The 18,833-nt window shown below is 45.8% G+C and overlaps 1 protein-coding gene across 6 annotated transcripts in view; it reads right to left on the bottom strand.

Annotated features, from left to right (window-relative positions):
- Positions 1–18,833, bottom strand: part of Znf536 (zinc finger protein 536) — a 454,511-nt gene that overhangs the window by 392,078 nt on the left and 43,600 nt on the right. For all 6 annotated transcript variants that reach the window (XM_075984305.1, XM_075984285.1, XM_075984327.1 and 3 more), the window contains exon 2: positions 1,219–1,288. The gene's annotated coding sequence lies outside the window, so the exon portion shown is untranslated. The remainder of the gene's footprint in view (positions 1–1,218; positions 1,289–18,833) is intronic.

Genomic DNA, 18,833 nt, shown 5'->3' with positions numbered 1-18,833 from the left:
GCATTTGCCCATCACGTCCAATCACATGCCCTGGATTACCAAGGCAAAGAATTGTGAATTTCATTAAATATGTTAAAGGGGGGAAAATCAGCTTTGAAAAATAGTAATCCTGTCTTTCAACAAAAATATTATAGGAAGCTATGAATTTGGTAGATCCGAATAGGATGTTGGTACATGTTTTACTAAGGTAATATAATGGCACACTATTATTAGATCACATTAATCATTGCTGTGCCAACGGCACTGACAGCCCGCTGAAAAGGATTGAAAGGCCTGGTAATGGATATAAATTACCCATTGTGTGATAAAAGGATTTTTACTAAGAAGGTAAGAATAAAACAGCAAATTTCTAATATAACTGTTGTGTAAAAACCAAAATAAAAGTAATCCACGGTCAGTAATATCCACAAAATCAGAAGTAGGCACTTTCCCCAATGAGATAAAGTCACAATAAAAAAATACATATATTTAGTACAATATAAAATTAGTTTCTGAGTACGTAATTCCACTATCAATTTCCCCTGGTTTATCGAGTGACCTCAGAGACACACAGCCAGAAGGTGGATGGGACTAATTAGATCTGAGGTTAAGTTTACAGAAATTCTGGGGCCACCTTAAACGGGGCCAACAAAGGTATCACATCCCATGACACTCTTCTATATTATAAAAGTTTCTGTGGACTTCTGTGTAGGGAAAATACTCCACTTGTGAGCTTGGAGTCTCAAGGATGATTGAGATGACAGACACGGCACTGCTCTGGGATAGACGTCCCCCAACTTTGGACCAGTCCACTGAATCACAGAAGAGTGTCATGGAAAGTGAGCACAGGTGGTGAACTGTTGGGGTCGCCTGGCTTCTAGTAGCTCAGCTCACCAGCTCTGTTCCCAGATGGCCACAGCTCAGATGCCACACAACAGTGAATGAAGTCACCCTTGCTAGGCTCTGCTTAGCTGATGGCTCCATTTGAGCTTCAGCACGACTGCTGCTGAGTAGATGTTCACCCCACCCAGAAAACCTGAACCCGAGGCCACCTCCCACAGTCCCCTGCAACCATCTGAATAGAGGGGCGTTCATGAAAAGATTCTGGCTTAGCTCAGAAACCTGTGACAAGTCCCCCCACCCCGAGAAAAAGCAGCCTGAACTTCCCCAGACCCAGAGACAGACACCTCCCCCCCGCCTCAACAAACTATAAAACCGCAAAGTGATGGTGGTCCTTACCAGACAAGTCCTAAAGCCACAGAGTGTCGTCCTGGGTGAAGGGTATTCTTAAAGCCGTGGTGCTCGGGAACTGTAAAAATAAGACCTGTTAGAAATTCGAAATGACAAATGCAGTCTTCAAGATGATCCACAAATAACACTCATCTGGGGTGGGGCAACTTGCTGGGCTTTGGGGGAGGCAAAACATATTTGCTAGCCCCACTGCCCCAATTCTTCTAGTGATTTGCCGGAGAGGAGCTTGTGTGACCTTTGTTGTCATGAGTCAAATTTGCTTGTTTTCAAGGGGGGACGCCACCTGCAGAAGAGGAGGAGGCAGGGCTTCCAGCCATCTCCTCTCCCAGATAGGCCAGGGGAAGAAATAGAGCAGAGAAGACGCTCCCCTCCTTGGCATGCCAAAAGCAGGGTGCTTGGGCTAAGGCTTCTTCTCCCTCCCATTGATGGGGTCCCCTACAGGAGACCAAATTTCCACCCAGAATTCCAGTGATCAAGCACGCTCAGTGATGGGGGGGGCGGTGGTGGTGGTGAGTCTGTCACAGGGTTGTGCCCCAGTGAGACTCACGGATGCCAGGTTCAGCATCAGACATCTCTGCTGAACCAAGTCCAGAACGGTGGCCCAGTTAGCTCACTGACTTCCTAGCTCTGTGTCACAAAAGCTTTCAGTCCCACTCAAACAATGTCACCTGCCTGAGTGCTTGGTTTGTGGGATGTGGCCCAGCTAGCCAGATAAGATACCCATGCACAGAGGCCCCAGAGCCACTGGCTGGGTGTCCAAGGCAGTCTCTGATCACAACCCACTCCCCTTACTGCACCCTAGCTACGGACAGCATCAGACAGAGTAAGGAGAAGTCCTTTCCCAACAGGAGGCATTTCTCATTCAGTTAAAGAAGAATTTCCCCACGAATTTGAGGGGACTGATCTGCAGACAAAGATCACAGGTAGATTTAGAAAACCAAGAGTAGCATCTTTGGCTCAGGAGGCTCAGCTATTTAGAATGTTGCACGCAATACCCCTTCCAACCCCAAGACCGCTGGAAAGCTTTCACGGATCACACCCAAAAGCATTTCTTCTGTTCAGGGCTGAAGACCAGTCAGGACCCAGTGGGCAAGTTGTCCTTCGGCAGGAAAGACAGCTTGATTTGGTTTTGGTTTTTGTTTTGTTTGGTTTGCTTTAGTTTTGGGTTTTTGTGGGGTTTTTTTGTTTTGTTTTGTTTTGGTTTGGTTTTTTTTTTTTTTTTTTTTTTGGTTTTTTTGAGCCAGGGTCTCCCTATATATCACAAGCTGGCCTGGAAATTCCTGGGTAACTGTCCTGGTTAGTTTTTTCTCAACTTGACACAACTTAGCATTATCTGGAAAGTGGGAACCTCAACTGAAAGAATGCCTTCATCCGATTGGCCTGTAGGCAAGTGTGTGGCATTTTCTTGATTGATAATTGATGCAGAGTCCAGGCATGGCAGTGCACACCTTTAATCCCAGCACTTGGGAAGCAGAGGTAGGAGGATCTCTGGGAGTTCAAGACCAGCTTAGTCTGCAGAATAGTTCCAGTACAGGTAAAGCTATACAAAGAAATCCCGTCTCAAAAACTAAAGCTAATAATAATAGTAATAGTAACAATGGTAATAGATGTAGAAGGGCCCGGCTCACTGTGAACTGTACCATCCCTGGGCAGATGGCCCTGGCTGTATTTATAAACCAGCTGGGGAAGCTAGGAAACAGAGTCCCTCCACAATTTCTGCTTCAGTGCCTCCTCCAGGATCCTCCCCGTTTTCCTTCAGGATTGTGAGCTGTAAAAAGAAATAAACCTTTTCCCTCTGAGTTGCTTTCAGTCAGTGTTTTATCACAGCAGTGGAGATGGCTCAGTGGTTAAGAGCACTGACTGCTCTTTCAGAGGACCCAGGTTCAATTCCCAGCACCCATGTGGCCGCTCGCCAATTGTCTGTAATTCCAGTTCCAGGGAACTGGACACCCAGGGAAAAACACCAATGCATATAAAATAAAAATAAATAAATTTTAAAAAAAGAGTGCAAGCCAGGGCAGAAACTCCGACTGTCACCCAACCCACAACTCTCCCGCCTGTGCTTCCCAAGTGTTAGGGTAGAGATGTCACCACTATGACTAGCCTCTTCACCTAACTAAGTTCCTATCTGCTTGTCTTGAGACAGGCTTTCTATTCAAGCTATCTATAAGAAGGAATGGCCTTCCTACATCCCATTCTTTTATGTATTCTTTCTTTTTCTGTGCCATTTGGTATTAAAATCTAACCACTGAAAAACCAGCAGTCAGGTATTGGGAAGATGGCTCAGTTGTTAACCTGCTTGTCCCACAAACCTAAGACCTGAGTTCAATTCCCAGCACCCAATTTAAAGGCAAGATATGGTGCCACATAGTATAATACTAGTGCTAGGGAGGCACAGACAAGACGATCCCTTGGACTCAACCAGCCTAGCGCAGTGAGCCTCGGCTCCCAGTGAGAGACTCTGTGTCAATAAACAAGGCCCATGACTTACTGACCTCTGAGTTCCACGTGCACAGACGTCCAGCTATGCAACACACACACACACACACACACACACAGCAAGCCAGCTTTTCACATTACTGTTTGTATAGTCCCTAGCCCCGAACTGAAAGGTTCTGAGCCACACAGGCTCTACAGATCCCGCTGCCTTGCTCTGGGCAGTCTCTGTACCGGGGAGGGGCGGTTGGAGTGGTGTGCAGACTAAGAGTTTATATCGAGGCTCATGACTTGCAAAATTCTAGGGCTATTCTCCAGGGACTGTTCACTTAGAAGCTGTGTAAATTCTGATGACGGGAGAATACAGGGAGGGAGACTTCTTAGGGAAGTCCCACACCAGTTTGTCCTCCGGCACTGAGCCATTGATCAGAACACCCCTGTCTCTCTCAATCTACGAGGGGAGCTGATGGGAGCAAACCTCCAGTTTCTGCATCATCAATTCAAAACAGGCCCAGCGTGGCTTTGGGGCTATGCTGCTTCCCTGGGACTGATCTGGTATTTGTCCAGAGGTGGGTAGCCGACACGCCAGGGGGCAGCTGCCAGGGAAGGTGATGCTGAAAGCGTAGGACAAGAAATTGAGTTAGCGCTATTTTCTGCCTCTCTGAGTCTGTCTAGATAGGATGAGCTCCAGGTGTCTGATATCATTATAGTCTCTGCATTGGGAAAGGTGATAGCAGCTGACCAGGGACGCCCTCTGGACTCAGGTGGGGAGAAAAAAAATGCCAGCGTAATATTTCTGTCTACCTCAAGGAAAGAGACTGCTGTTGGGGTGCAGTGAGGAACACAGTTAGAGCCAGCCTGAGGTATGACCTGAGGCTGTCCCAAACAAGGCAGCTTCCTCTGAGCCCTGCCTCCCCGCTGCTGAGGGGACATCTGGGAAGACACTGCTCACAAGCATTATCTGGCGCAGCTTCCACCAAAATAGAGGAGGTGGCAGACTCCAAAGACAACAGAAAGTGGGGTATGGTTGAAGAAGCTGGGGTGCATAGCAGCTGCCCCACCCAAAACAAATTACTGACACAGGTATGTTTCAGTGCCCCAAACCCTACCTACACTACAGGGAGGTCAGGGAGAACATGGGTATAAAACATACATGTAGCCATTCTCTGCTACTGGAACCTGAATGTGAGCAAGTTTACGAGAGCTATACACTCTTCTGACCAACCATTACACTCCACACCCTATACTAGACAAGCAAGGACAGAGAGAGGACAGACAAGTCTTTCACGGGACACAGAAATGGCTCATGGTACAATAATTGTCTGGTTGCACAGGTGGCCAGCCAAGGGTTGTCACAGGTGAGAAAATAGAAACAGAGCATGATGACCCAAGGATTGAGGAGGCAGGGATGTCCTTGGAGCAGATGGAGTGATGGACTCCGTTAAGACAGCTCTATATGAGGGTATGGCGAGCTGGTGGTTGCAGCTTTAGGAAAAGAGAGACGAGCCTGTGGGCCTGGCAGTCACAAGTCTGGAATTCCAGGACTGAAGAGTCTAAGGAGTGAGAGCGGAGCCAGCCGCAGCTACATAGGAAGGATCTGTCTCTAAATCTATAGATGTCAGGTAGGTCATCACTACCACTTCCTGGGTGGCTTGGGTGGGCCCGGAAGCACAGGGTACTTTCTACAACCTAAAGCACTGACTCCTCTGAGGAAGGGGAAGAGAAGAAAAGTCACGGAGCTCTGAAAGAGAGCCATGGAAGCAGGAGCAGACAGAGCAAGATGATATGAGGGGCTCCAGCAACATCAAGAGGTGGGAGATGGTCCAGGGAGCCGTGGCTTCGAACCATGGACTTTCACATCCAGTTCCTGGGAATTCTGCCCATAGGTATGTCTAGCCTGCACCCTGCCAGGGGCTGCTGAATGTGCCCACTAGCAAGCCCTGTCCTGGCACCTCTGCCCACCAGACGTGGGAGGCCAATTGGATCCTGAAGAAAGCAGCCCGGGGGCAACCCAGTGAAGCAGAAGAGACTGCTTCACTGGCTTCCTCGAGTGTGAGGAAGAGGGTTTTAGAGAGCCAGCTAGACATCTGCAGCCTTAAACCCACAGAAGGCTGTGATCGATGAACTCAAGAGGGGATATAGCTAGGTGCCCATGAACCTGTCCCCAGATCACCAATATTTTCTGTGGCTCCAGAGCCAATGGGACTCCCTGAGAATGGGCTACTGAGATGCAGGTTCTATTTCCCCACAAGCAGAATGCCTTCCCCCGTGCACCTCAAAGACCTGCCCAGGCATTCAGACCTCCTTGGGGCCCGGCATTCAAAACTTTTATGTTCCACTAAGACTAAAGAGATAGTCAAAAACTGAACCAGCTCACAGTAGACTTGATTTCCACCTTAACCAGAGAAGCTGGGCTGTTTGTTGTTTGTTTGTTTGTCTGTTTTAGACAATTCTGGGCAGAGGGAGCAAATAGGGCTTTGAATGACAGTTGTCCCTGAAAGATTCCAACAGGATGCTAGGTATGGCAGTATGCCTATAATCCCAGCACTCAGACATTGAGGCAGGAAGATGACAAAATCCAGGCCAGATTCAAAAGAGCTTCTAAAAGACCAGGGCTGGGGAAAGAAGCTGCCAGGAAGATGGGCCTAGAGCAACAGCCACCTACTCTACCATCTCAGACAAGAGCCTCCCGCGTGTCTGGCAAGTGTCTGCACTGTGGGCAAACAGCAGCAAAGAGCATGTCTGCCTGAGAAGAGTCTGTGTCTTCCTAACAAATCAAAGTTTATATTTAAAAAAATAAAAGTAAAAACAAAAAACCTAAAATGTCACCAAAAGGAAATTAAAACCAAAGCAAAGGGTATCAACAGAGATGACCATTGATAAGTCATTCAGAGGTCTTTCTAAGGAAGTAACAGGCAAGGGGTATCGGAACCAAGCAAGAGGAAGAGTCTTGTGGAAATCTGGAGGAGGCCTTTAGCTGAAGAGCAACCAGCAAGTATGAAGGACCTGGGGTCAGAAAGAGATGTCAAGGAGCAGTGAGACACTTGTATGGCCAGACATGGACTGTGGGTGGGGAAATCAGAGAGACTTGGCTAGCTGTTACCCACACACCTTAACAACCGTGGTAAGAAGTGTGGTTTTGTCCTGAGCCATTGGCTGCTTTGGAGCAATGCCTGGCTCGGCACTGACCAAGAATTACCCAGCTACTGGGGAAAGAGACCAGAGTGGGCCTCTTTCATGAACCCAGTAGGATACAGCTGTCATCGTACAGATGAGCAAGCAGAGGGAAGCAAGGGAGGAAAAGCCATGGGAACAGGAACAGGCCACACCCGAAAACACACATGCTTTACCTTGGCCCAGCGTTCTGAGGACCAACTCTCAGCCCAGGCTTCTTCTAGAACTCAGGAGATGGGAGCTGTATCAGGCCTATGCTGTGACACGTGGATACTCTGTTGACCTGGGGACGCCCACCCTAGGAGTAATCAGTTCCTGGAGATGGGGAGTGATTGTCTCCAAGGTCCTGCCCCACAACAAGCAACCCTCCACTCTCCTTCCCCACCAGGCTCTCCCTCAGCCCCAAACTCCAATCACTGTCCTGACTCCAATCATGCAGAGGTGGGAACCAGACTAGGCGTGAATCCCCACCATGTCCCATGGCTGCTTCAGTCACTCATGGCCAACCCTAGCCTTATCTCACCTGCCCTGCCTGGCCCACAGAGACCATGGCCAAGGGTCCCATACACAGGTACCCTGTAGTAATAAGAGCGTCAGGGCTGCGTCCCCAACACCCCAGCTGCCTGCTAGCTTATGTCCGAAATAACAACACACAAACTGTATTCATTTAAACACTGATTGGCCCTTTAGCTCTAGCCCTTACTGGCTAATTCTGATATCCCGATCAACCCATCTCTAATAATCTGTGAGCACCGGTCTTAGTGAGCATCGGTCTTACCGGGAAGATTCTAGCCTATGTCCATCCTGGGTTGGAGATTCATCGTGTGTGTCTGCCCGGGAGCGAGGCATGGCGTCTCTCTGAGGCGTCTGCCCCCCAAGAGGAGAGCTGTGAGTCTGAGCTCACTTCCTCTTCCTCCCAGCATTCTGTTCTGTTTACTCCACCCACCTATGTTCTAAGCTATGAGCCCAAGCAGTTTGTTTATTACTTAGCCAATGAAATCAACAGATTGATATATGACACTCCCACATCACTTCCCCTTTTTCTGATTAAACAAAAAAAGGAAGGCTTTAACCTTAACATAGCAAAATTACACATAACAAAACAGTTATCAAGTAAAAATTACAATAATCTTTATCATAACGAAGGAAAACTATAACTAACTATTCTTAACTCCATCAAAGACTCCAGAAAGATACAATATTACCTAAGCAAACAAGAAAAAAGCAACTTTCAAACTCTAGAAATGACAGAGACATCTCGCTGCCTGTACAGTCACCCAAAGTTCCTCTGTACCGTTGGGGCATCCATCTTCGGCCTACAGGCCCATAGTTTCCAGCAGACATTTCCACAAAGCAGGAAATTTCAAAGGCAGTCACTATCTGCTTGTCCTGCAGAATGTCTTGCAGACTCTTTCATGAATCAGGAACCCCGAAAGACCATCTCACCTTTAGGCAAGTTTAGCAGTCCTCTCTCTGCGGGTTCTCTATGTCCAGTTTATGCAATAGTCCAGGCAAGAACAGTTTCTTGCCCAAATGGCTATCAAACTCCATAAGGATCCTCTTCGATGCCCATCTTCTTCTTGAAGTAGATTGGTGCTGCCAGGAGCAGAGTGTCTCATTGTCATGAAAAGTCCTAAGTTATTAAAACATTTAAAATGCCATATTCTATAATCTTTGAAAGATATGAAGAATGCCTATCTAAGATATATCTATGCACATCTAGAAAATCTTAACTAATATGACTACAAACTTGACTATTATGATTATCTATTAACAAGCTATATACATTACATTTTTAAATGAACTACACAATCACAATACCTTAATATCAGAAATACATATAACAAAATTAACCTTAAATATCTATCAATAAAGCAAAATCTATACTAATGCAAATTATTCATATCTATATTATATCCCCCTTTAAATGTAAAAGAATGTTTATAAACCATATTTGGGAACATGGACGCAGTTTTTTCTCTCCAAACTGCTTCCTGCTGAATGGGGGCGTCGTTAATTAGGTCTTTCATGGTATAACCTGTGTGCTAGTTTCATCTCAGTTGGCAGTTGAGCAGAGCAATTTTCTGAAGATGTTCACAGCAACCCTTCAGGAGGACGTGGTCCATCATACCATATCGGAATAGAAGAAATGAACAGGGTCTCATCCTCTGTGAAAACAAAATAAGAAACTCCTTTCCAAAGCATCATGTCCTTAGATCCAAATTTCAAATTCAAGGCATTTTCAAATATCTATGTTGGATTAGTTCAGCAGCATTTATAAACAAATATCTTTTGGCATCTGTTGCTCCTTCCTCAGCATTTAAACAATTCAAAGAGAGCATAATAGCATACAGTATCAAAATTCTCTATTTTCCATCTTTGTACAGCTTTGTTTTAACCTCTATTTTGTTTATTTTTACTTTTAACTTTTTGCTTTTTGAGACAGGTTCTCTGTATCTTTGACCTAGAATAACTCTGTAGACCAAGCTATCCTTGAACTCTCAAAGATCCGCCTGTCTCTGCCTTCCAGGCATTGGTATTAAAGGTGTACACTACTACACCTTGAACTCACAAAGATCTGTTTGTCTCTGCCTTCTAGGCACTGGGATTAAAGGCGTGTGCTACCACACCTTGAAGTCACAGAGGTCAATCTCCCTCTGCCTCCCAAGTGTTGGGATTAAAGGTGTGTACTACCACACCCAACTACTCTCTTTCTTCCTTATTTTTGTTTTTTACTTTAAGAATTTTAACTTTTAGTCTGCATATCTTTTAACGGTGTAAATCATTTAAAATTTTTCTTTGTCTTTGACGCTCTCCTTACTGTATCTCTGTTTTTCTGACCACATGAGTCTTTAATGTACCAAGCAATATCAGTAGGACTAAAGCCGTGGCTTTGCCGGCTAGATGTAGCCCATTCCTTAGCTTTCCAGCCTCATGGCTGATATACAGGCTGTAGCCATGTTTATAGCCACAACTCTATGGCGTTTCAAGGTCCCTGCCAGCCAGTGAGCTACAACAGACAACACTCAAGTCCTCTCTCTGTAGCCAGCCTTCCTGCCTCAAACAGTCAGAGTTTGCCCTGGCAGGATGTCCCAGAAAGCCAGCATTTTTAAACAGCGCAGCTTTTTTCCTGCTACGGCTGAAAACTGAAAAGCATGCATTCAGCTTTTCGTCAACACTGTTTAAGTGTTTTGTGGCAGGACCTCTTAAGAGCTGCAGGGTTTTGCAGCTGAAGCTGAGTCAGGAAGCCTCTCTTAGATGAGAGCGCTTGCTTGCCTCTAGCAAGCAGAGCAGACCCAAGAAATTGCCACAAGAAACATGCCTTACTCTATTCTTTCCCATGCTTTCTCAGGCTTTCTGTGGACTCAGTTAGCCCCACGTTGGGCACCATTCTGTAGTAATAAGGGCGGCGGGGCTGCATCCCCAGCACCCCGGCCCACCTGCCCGGCTAGCTCAGTCGGTAGAGCATGAGACTCTTAATCTCAGGGTCGTGGGTTCGAGCCCCACGTTGGGCGCCATTACCCCTTCTTCCATCTCCTTCCTGACCTGCACCTGGGTGAACAAATACACCCCCTCTCATGGCTGGGGGCAGTTCTATTGACCGTGTCTGCCTTGAAATTGAGAACCTGAGTTTGATTCCCAGAACCCACAACATCAAAAAAAAAGGAGGAGGAGGAGGAGGACGAGGGGGAGAACGTGGCATAGCAGAACATAATTGCCATCTCAGAGCTAGGAAGGAAAGTGGAGATTCCCAAGGCACTCACCAGTCTGCCTACCTTTCTTAGAGAATTGCTGGTCAATGAGAGACCATGCCTCAAAAAAAGGGGGGGGGGACATACCTAAGGAGTGATAACTGATGCTGATCCCTGGCATCCACATACATGCTAACAGATCATACACATGACACACAGAGAGAAACACATACACTACACACACACACACAATGTTCATCTCTGTTCTTCTGGCCTTCATTCCCTAGATAATAATAAAACCTCCATTGTATGCCATCGGGTACAATGTCAGCCTATGAGGAAGGAGCCAGAGTGAAGAGTCCACCTTAAACCTAGTGAAGATGGGGCCCTGGGGCTCTCATGGCAGGCTCACCATGAAGTTACCTACCTCACAGCAAGCATCCAGAACAAAATGGCCACCCTCTGTCTTCTAACTGCTACCCTGCCCAGAGGAGCTATCATTCACTAGCCATGGTATCTCGACGCATGGAGATCTCTGCAAGACTTCAGTGGAACTATCTAGAAGTCCGGGAGTTCACTTTAGGGTCTCACAGCTATCCTTGTGCCCAGGCCTATAGGCATGGAGTTCACCCACAGTGGAGCGGAGAAGACCTCCATCCTCTACTCTCATTTTAAAACAAAGGTAACCGATAGAGGCTCCATTTGATATCTGCGCAATCTAAAACTTTCAGGATACACAGACATCAGACCCTTCCAGCAACCTGAGACCCCACGAGATAGGCCCGGGAACCGGGACTGTCAGAGATGAGTGACTGGGCCCCTCGCCACAAGCCAGCCTGCCAGTATGTGTGTTTTCACGTGCTCTAGCATGAAGAAAAGCCAAGCTGCTTGGAGCCAATCAAATTGCGCCCCTGTCTCTTTAATAAACAAACCCATGTGCACGTTAACAGTGTTGAAAATTCAATTTAAACTCTTTGTCTGCTGCTGCTTACTCTAAAGATGGTCTTTCTTTAACAACAGAGCACCAAGGAGTCGTTAGTGCTCTCTCTTCATTACTTCAAAAAACCAATCATTAGACACCAGAGTATATACGTAATTAGAAAATCACTTCCTTTGCAATCCAAGCTAAGTAGTTTACATACTGTAATTACAGGGACAAAATCAATTTTTAATCATTTCCCTGATTGGGCTCATCAGCTCTGTGGGAACATTGTAACCTGCTTGTTGTGCAAAAGCAACATCTGGGCTAAAACAATTACCCTTTGTTTGCTACAATATTCCTTAAATCTTTTTGCATAAAAAAATGAAAACATGCAGATAAGATATTTGGATGTCTTTTTGTCCTTGATCAACACACGCCCGAAAGTTCTCCTCGTCACAGGAGCAGCATGTTCCCCAGAATTTACAGTTTAACGGTACACATCCAAGGAATGGTTTTTTTTGTGTTTCTTTTTCTTTCTTTTTTTCTCTCTCTCTCTCTCTTTTTAAGCAGTGAGATAAAAGTATTTGATTGTTTTAAAGACCCATTCAACTGTCTAATTGTTGCATGGCTAACACATGGTATTCAAACATCCCACATACTACAAAAGCTCATCTGGGGTAATCATGGGTAACTATTATTGCGGCGGTTTACACTTTTCTAATACAAATGAATGGATTTTATCAAAACTTTAAAAAAAAATCTAAAAAGCTGAGTATGTGTGAAAAATAGTTGGTATGAATTGGCAAGGCGAGCCTGAGCATTTTGTTCTCTTAATAGGAAATGACCTCATTTACACTGGAGTAATAATTAGTACTGCTTCACTGACAGTTAAGAAAAAAAAACTTTCCCAGTATAATACAGCAGCCTTGCCTTTGTTAGGCGATCTACATTGATTATTAACCCTTGCTGAGAAAGTCCACATTTTATTCTAAGTTCTGCCCAGCCCCTGCTGGCTGGTAAAAGATAAAAATAGCTGATTTGGAAACCCATTGCCTTTCACCCAGATTTCCAAAAATTGTTTACATATTGGAGCTCTCGAGTGACCGCCTGAAATGCTTGATGTCATCTTTGAAGATATATAGAAAGCCCTCACCATCTCACTGAGCAGCCACCAAGAGCCCTCACTAAGTCGTCTGCACTCCCCTGGTGGCCTGGTCCCCCCTGGCCTTTTGATGTTTATTGGTTTTGATTATGGCTTGTGAGTTTCCCAACCTACAATTAATTCATAGTCAAAACAGGCCTGCAGGAAAAAGGAGAGGGATAGTGTGTGTTGGGGGAGGAGGGTATAACCACGCCGGGCCTCAGCATAGCTGATAGAACAGGAGGTAAGGGTGTCTGAGAGACTAAAGAACAATAGTCCAGGAAGCAGCCAGAACATCTGTAAATCACACACACACAGACACACACACACACACTCACTCACTCACACACACTTTGTGTTCTGAAGGGATTTGCTCCTTAACCAAACTCAAAATAAATACCAGCTAATGTTTATTGTGCACTTACTATGCACCCCAGAGTTCCAAAATTCAGCACTCCTGACCTTGTTCATCCTGGCAGCAATCCTGTGACCATGAGCATCTGAGTATGAGAAACCAAGGAACCAACCACAAGGCAAAATGCTCAGTTTAACAGTGCATGGATACAGGAGCTGGGGTGTAAATGTGGGGAGGATAGCCTGTGCTAAGAACCTTGGAGAGCCCCATGGGAGCGTGGCCTAATGTCCACTCCTCAAAGGGATGACCCTTACAGTTGCACCGTCAGGCAGGCACAGTCCTCCGCATCACTAGGCCCCTAGTCCTCATTTCTAGGGGGTAAATAGGATGAAAGCGGAGAAGAGAAGAACCAATCCCGTAAGAATATAAAATGAAGCCCGGCGGTGGTGGCCCATGCCTTTAATCCCAGCACTCAGGAGACAGAGGCAGGCAGATCTCTGTGAGTTTGAGGCCAACCTGGTCTACAAGAGCTGGTTCCAGGACAGGCTCCAAAGCTACAGAGAAACCCTGTCTCGAAAAACAAAACGAACAAACAAATTTTTAAAAAAAGAAGAAGAAGAGAAACTGAGCCATGTGTTTCCCAGAAAGGGTAAGAAGTCCAAACGGAGGTGAGAGAAATCATGGCCATTGAGCAGCATACATACACCCGGGATGCCAGTGCCTGCGTACAGAGAGCCAGGCTTTGCTCGGCTCAGCCTGAGCATCAGTTTACCCAGTATCTCTCCCTGCCTAGCCCTGACTCCTATCACTCCCAACAAGAAAGCACAAAGTGGTTGTCTTGCCCCCCCCACCCTCCCACACACCCCATGGTACTGCAGGGGGATGTGACCCCCACGTCAGCTCAGGACCCAATAAGACAGCATGTCAACAGACACGGGTACAAAGGAGAGAGGCTGGGAAATGATAATGCTTTCGAACAGGCCGTCACACCAGGAACAGGGGTCCTTCTGTCATAGCATCGTTATCGTCAGGGGTTCCTCAGCAGCCTTCCCTGAGCAGAGGGGCAGGAAAACAGTGGCCTCCTCTACTCACGGGCGCTTCTCACAGGCTGCTGCCACTCACAGATGCCAGCGCAGTCACACAGGCCTGTACTGTCGGCCGGGGAGCCTCTTGCCAAGTGTGGCTCCTAAGCACTCAAAGGACAGCCAGTCCAGAGGGAGGCACACTTAGAAAACTGCAAAATGTCCCATTCTTTCTCTTCCTTGCCATTGTTGTCTGGAGATGTGGGCTCCCTGTGTCGTCCAGGCTGACCTTGAACTCACAGTTCTCCCATCTCAGCCTCCCAAATGCTGGGGTTACAAGCGCATGCCACCCCACTCAGACTTACTGATAGTCCCCACGTATTTCGTACAGTAAATGATAAGATTGTGGGCATATGGAATTGAACAGAATATAGCTTTCCCATCATTGTCGCTGGTTTTATTTCTGCTTCAGTGTAGCTGTTAGAATACCCACCACTGCACATATCAAAACTGAGAAAAGAGAGGAGGGAGGCGGGAGGAAGAGAGGAAAGGAGAAAGGGAGAGAAGGAGAGAGGGAGGGAAGGAAGGAAGAAAAAAAGAAAAAAATCAGACTATTTAGACAACAGAATTGGACCATGGAATAAAAAAACAACAAAACTGACTTGTAGGCTGAGGCAGGCTTTTGTTGTCTCAAACGAGTGCTGATTCCGGAGATCTGAGGCCAGACAAGAGCTACATGAGTTCTGATTGGACCATCTTGTTTTCCCTGCAGGGATGGATCACTCTGTGTTCCGACTCACTTGTTTTTTTACTTTTATAAAATTGATCATTTAATAAGCTAAGCCCATTGATGGGAATTTTGGAACATGTGAAATATTACAAGTAAGAAAGAGCACTAATCCACGATTCCATCACCCTGTGAGAGTGTTAGCACTATTCGGATACACACACACACCACACTTGAGAACATACTTCATTTGTGTCTTTGATTCTTTTTGAATATGTATGAGTGTTTTGCCTGCATGTATGTCTGTGCACTACATGCATGCCTGGCACACTAAGAAACCAGAAGAAGGCACTGTATCCCCTGAAACTGGAGTAACAGATGGCTGGGAGCCACCATGTGGGTGCTAAAATTCGAAGCTGGGTCCTTTGCAAGAGCAGTCAGAGCTCTTAACCACTGGGCCATTTCTCCAGCTCCTGTGTCTTTCTTTGATCTTAAGCTCCCTGAAGCCCCAAATGCAGACAGGAACTGTTACACTGAATTCAGGGCAGAGGCTGGAACAGCAGAGTTCTAGGAACACACCGAGGGGAGAGAGCTACCAGGGCAGCAAGATGACCCCTGTCTAAGAAAGTGGGGAAGAGAGAAAGGAAGGGAGAAGGAAATAGGGACAGAGGGTAAAGGAAGGAGGGGAAGAGATAGATTCTGAGTAAAAGAAGTTCCACACCCCGTGTCATTAGAGAACTTCGAAGTTAAACAGAAATCGGCACTTCTCCACATTTATTGCGGTGGCTAAAACCCAGCACAGTGATAACCCCAAAGGCTGTCAAGGATGAGAAGCCACAGGGTTTCCTACTCACGGCTGATGAGAATGCAAAATGCTACTGCCACTTTAGAAGACAGTTTGGCAGTTCCTTACAGAGCTAAATATAGCCTCACAATACGAGCAAGCTGCCATGTTCCTTGGTGCTTATAAAGAAGTTGAGATTTATGCCCATACAAGAAGTTGTTCACAAATGCTTAGGGCAGAATGTCTACATAATGGAATCATCTTTGATACCACTGCCAAATCCTAGAAGCAGCCAAAATATCCTGCAACGGGTGAAGGGACATACTGTGGCAAGCCCATACAGCGGAACATTATTCAATAGAGAAAAGAAGTGAGCTGCCGAGCTTGGAAATGTATGGAGACAGTTTAAATGTATGCTTCTACATGAAAGAAGCCAATCTTAAAACCCATGGCAGTCTGGGAGACCAAGGGGTTGAAGATGTTCAGTTCAAAACCAGCCTGGGATATAGAGACCTTGCCTAAAATGGGGGGGGGGGGGGATGAATCACTCAGCCACCTAAAACGAAGACAACCAGTAGCTATCAGAGGGTCAGAGACTGGGGGAGAGATGAGGGACTGGGGGAGAGATGAGGGACTGGGGGAGAGATGAGGGACTGGGGGAGAGATGAGGGAGTGGGGGAGAGATGAGGGAGTGGGGACACAAACTTTTAGGGCAGCAAAACTATTTGCATTGTAGTTAAGATATGTGTCCCTCTGTATAGTTCAAAGCCCTGAGAATGTGTTCTACAATGAGTACATGGTGGTTTAGCAAACCACAGACTTCGGTCAGAGATATGACCCCAACGGCTAACAGAGAAGACTCCGAATGCCCCTAACATCAGTGATATCCATCTGAGGTGACAGAAATGCCAGTCACCCTGATATGATCATTGTCCTAAGTATGTGTACACTGAAATGTCGCACGGGGTCCAATAAATACATACACTAACCATGAACCACTAAGGTACATATTAAGCAAAAGTAAAAAAAATAAAAAATACATAATGGGATGGTGAGAGGGTTTAGTGGGTAAATGTTCTTGCCAACAAGGCTGGAGACCAAGTTCAATTCCCAGAAGCCACACAGTAAAAGGGACTCACACCAGTTCTCCTCTGACACCCACCAACACAAAGTAAATAAATGTAACTAGTAATTATATATATATATTACATAATATTATATATTGGTTTCATAGTTATAACAATTGTGTCATACTAACCCAAAATGTTAATGGCGGAGGAAGTTGTATAGAAGCAGTATTTAGCAGTTCTAAATTCTTCCTGTTCATTTCACCATAGACCCAAACTGCTCTAAGATCATCTTTTGCCTTAAAAAGAAAATGGGCAAGTGGACTAGAGACAGCCAGCAGTTCAAGCACTGTCAAGTCTTCCAGAGAATCTGTATTTGGTTCCCAGCACCCACGTGGTAGCTCACAGCCATCTGTAACTTTAATCCCCGGGGATTTAACACTTTCTTCTGGCCTCTTTGGGCATTACACACACAGGATGCACACACATACATGCAGAACACACATACATGTGAAATAAAAATAAATATTTAAATAAATACACAAATTTTAAAAAGATGAGGGTCACCATGTGTTCTGGTGAGCATTCTTAATCTCAGCATTCAAGAGGAAGCAGATTTCTGTGACTCTGAGGCCAGCTTAGTCAACATAATAAGACCCTATCTCAGAAGAAAAATAAAGAGGAAAGGAAGGAAGAAAGGAGGATGAGAAGAGGAGGAAGAGGAAGAAGAAGAGACAGGGAAAAAACCCGCAACTCTAGAAAGTATGGTATCTTTCCTTCTTGACTGAAGCATTCCTACTGCTGATCACTGGAAACTTGTCCAGGTGCTTAGAGGTCTAGGGACCCCTCCTCCTTAAGCTCCTGCCTGCCAGTCATCTGATGAGCTGATATCCAAAGGGTCCAGGTGTAGCTACTTGAGCAGAAATCCAAGGATGGGTGTTCAGCCCTAGACACAAATCCCAAAGTCTGGGGACATCGCTCAGCCAGGTCCTTGCTTCTGCACATTTGGGTCATTTTTCGAGGGTGTGTTTTTAAAGTGTGTATATGATGTATGTGGGTACAGGGGCCATGAAGGCGGGAAGGTGGAGTTGGCTCTCTAGAGCTGGAGCTACAGGTGGCTGTGCACTCCCCATCTTCCCTCTTCTGCAGGAGATGCATGCACTCTTAAACCTGAGCCAGCTCTAGAGCCCATTGTCATTTTCTGATCACAAATGAAGAGACCTGTGTTTCTGAAGGAAGGTCGGCCCTTCCTATGTGACGGCCTGGGACAGATATTCCCCAAAGTCCCATCCTCATTTCTGTAACCAAAACAAACAGAATCTTGAATGCTTTGGGGAGTCCTGGGAGTGATGAGGGACCAGAGAAGAACCAACCGGAATGTGCAGGTACAGAAAATGTTAGAAGAGATGTGGTATGGCTCTCTTTTCTCATCTAGGCTTACAATATAGCTGAAATCCTGACATCTAGTAACTGGTTTTGCCTCTATGTCCACACTAAGTTTGGTCCTGGCTCTGGGCTATTCTGGAGAAGGCTGGGAAAAGTCAAGGGCAGACCCATTTGGAGGTCACTGAGAGTATTTCACACTGCATTCCTGTGATCTTATAGCAACAAAAAGAACTATAACTGTCAAAACTACAGCTCCTTCAAGCATCCTTCATGCTTTAGCAAAATAAGCAAAGATGACAGATCAGAAAAAAAGAAAAGAAAAGAAAAGGAAAGGAAGGAAGGAAGGAAGGAAGGAAGGAAGGAAGGAAGAAAGAAAGAAAGAAAGAAAGAAAGAAAGAAAGAAAGAAAGAAAGAAAGAAAGAGTTCCTAAAGCCTGCTCATTGAGACAGTGCCCACACGGTGTGGACAAGCAAGGATAGAAAGGCCCCTGTCCTAGCTGGGGTTTGGGCAGCTAACAGTCAGTCTCCTTTGCTTGTGTCCAGATAAACCTCTTGTCCCAGGATTTTTTAAATCCAACCACTTACAGGAGGGGGAAAATGTCTGTCCTCTCTCATCTCCCAAGTTTTTCCATTTCAGGAAAGATTTTATAAACGTTCTTAGAAGGGGTCTATTCTTTCTCCTCTGCCCACAGGTAACAAGAGATGGCAGGTGTTTCAGAAACAGCATTTCTATTTTTTTTTAAAATTCCAGTGTCACTAAAACCAGAATGGAAATGTTTTATACATTCACAAACAGGGTAATGAATTTGCACAACCTTAGCCGACTGTATACCCAGGCATAATAAAACGGTCTCCATCCTTTCAAAGGAAAAAAAATCACGCATGCAAACACATAGCT

Source organism: Microtus pennsylvanicus, chromosome 1 (assembly GCF_037038515.1).
Source record: "Microtus pennsylvanicus isolate mMicPen1 chromosome 1, mMicPen1.hap1, whole genome shotgun sequence".
Lineage (NCBI taxonomy): Eukaryota > Metazoa > Chordata > Mammalia > Rodentia > Cricetidae > Microtus > Microtus pennsylvanicus.
Note: the sequence above shows the minus strand (reverse complement) of the source record. Positions and strands in the feature narration are given on the sequence as shown.